We start from the raw sequence: 2,207 nt of genomic DNA, 5'->3' as shown, positions 1-2,207 counted from the left end.
CTCCCCGCCCCTCGCGCCCCCCGCGCCCCCCGCTCCCCCCTCCCGACTCCTCCCTCCCCGGCCCCGCCCCCGCCCCCGCCCCCGCCCGGCCGCCCCACCCCTCCCTGCTGATTGGGCCCGAGTCGGGGTTCTCCGACTCCCAGCGGCGCTAGGGAGCTGCGCTGAGGGTGGGGGGTCGTCGGGCCTCCTCTTCCACCCCTAGTCTAGCCGCACGCCGAGCCTGGCAGAGGGAGGCCGAGGAGGCCCTAGGGTACCGAGGAACGCCCTGCATCCCTCCTAAAGTTTATCAACTCCCTCCCGTAACCGCCAGCCTGCTCTCCTCCCCACTCCCTTCGTCCCCTGGGAAGCGCAGTCTTCGCACTCCGGCTCTTTCAGCGGAATCAATAACCAAAGTGTTCCAGGAAGGCGACCCCGGCGAGACCAGCAGAAAACAGGAGGTTGGCCTTGCTCGAGTACTTGGCGGGGTAGGGGGCTGGGGCTGGGGGCTGAGACCTGGGATTCAGTGGCCCCCACCCCCCAGATTCATACCTCCACCCACACTCAGGAACATAGCCCCTCCCGGCGCTCCTGGCGGAGCAAGACCAAGAGTGTGGTAAAAGAACCCGAGACAGCGAAGCCAGGGGACAAGGGGACGGTCTGCACTTTCCGGGGAGAAAAGACTGATTGCAGACCCATAGCCGGGTTCAGGAGCCGGGAGAGTCGAGTGAGGCTGAGAGTGAGGGTTGAGTGAGGTAGGCTGCAAAGGCCCGGGGCCTCTGCGGCTCAGAGGCCTTCAGAAGCGGGATCGCACCCCTAGACTGGGACAGAAGGTGAAAAATCTCCCTAGCCCTCCATTACCCCACTCTCGGCCCCGCGGAGGTCTCCCCTCCTCAGTCCCGAGTCCTGGCCTGTCTCGCCAGGCCGGGGAGAGGGGAAAAGAGGAGGTGAGCGCGGCTGGAAGCCGGGCTGGGCTTCAGGCGGAGCAGTGGGGTCCTTGGACCTTCCGAGTCCCAATCGCTTTGTGAGATTCCCAGGTTTCTCCTGAGTCCATCTTCTCTTTTGACAGCGCCAGGAGAGGCCAGGCCGGATTTCCCTTCCTTTGACTCAGAAAGGGGCTTGAAAGAAAGATTGAGAGACCGCAGCGAAGATATGTGTGCAAAAGTGTGTGTGCGCGGGGGAGGGCCCTGACCCCCCTCCCCTAAAACGCTAGAACAGCAGCCGGCTTCCCCTTTGTGCGCCGCGTGCAATTGTGAGCGAGGGTGCGTCGGTGTCTCCGGGGGTCCGATCAAGAGCGTCTGGGGGCAGCGCCCTTGGATGTGCCTGGTGCCAGTGGCTGTGGGGCGGCCGAGTGCGTTGCTCGCGCAGCCTGCAGGACTCCCGGAGCGGGAGGAGCGGGTGAATGAGTGAGCGTGTGAGTTAGTGCCTTAGTGGATGTCAAGTGTGCATGTGAGCGGTTGAGTGTGTGTCTGTGTCCAATCTCCAAAGTCCCCAACGGAAAGCGAAGTGGGCGGGGCGCACCAATTATTTAATTGGGTGACTAATGGCGCTTCCCGGCAGGGTTTGGGACAGGAAAAAAGGAGGTTTGTAAAGGGGGCGGGCAGGGGAAAAGGCCTGCTGGTCCTTACTAACGGAAAGGAGGGACGGAAGGAAGGAAGGAAATTCTGCTACAAGGTAATTTGGGTGGGGGAGGGGAGCTGCGGCTGGAGCCCAGGGTGTAGGGCAGGGTGGGCAGAGCGAGAGCAGCACGCACCCGCTGCCAGGCCGAGAATTTGTGGTGCCCTGACTCTCAGAGTGGGAGAAAGGAGGATTAGAGTTACAGAAGCGCTCTGGGGAGTGTAACCCAGCGGGACCCAAACCCGCTGGAAGGACGCACGCCGCGTGGTACCGGGAGCCCTGCACGTGCGTTTGGTCCCCTGGAGCCTGGTGTCTATGGGAGATGCCAAGCCCCCCTCCCCTCCCGTCCCCACGATGGGCCAGGGCGCCTCCCTCCCCAGCCCCGGATCACGCTGGTCGCTTGATCCAGTCCGTCATCTTCACTCTGCACGTCAGTCTTTCTCCTCCGTGATTCTCTCGTTTATTTTTATTATTCAAGTAAGATGTGTCCGGTGTAGAAAAATTCTAAGCAGAAAGCAAACATTCGGTGGGAATCTTCCCGGCCCCCAAATCCCTTCTGTTCCCTCGGGCCTCATGGGAAGAGGCCCGGGTTTCTGTTGTAAGAAAAATGGGAC

Source organism: Bos grunniens, chromosome 11, assembly GCF_055505025.1.
Source record: "Bos grunniens cultivar Pamir isolate PY7600 chromosome 11, Bosgru_T2T1.0, whole genome shotgun sequence".
In the NCBI taxonomy this organism is placed as follows: domain Eukaryota; kingdom Metazoa; phylum Chordata; class Mammalia; order Artiodactyla; family Bovidae; genus Bos; species Bos grunniens.
Note: the sequence above shows the minus strand (reverse complement) of the source record.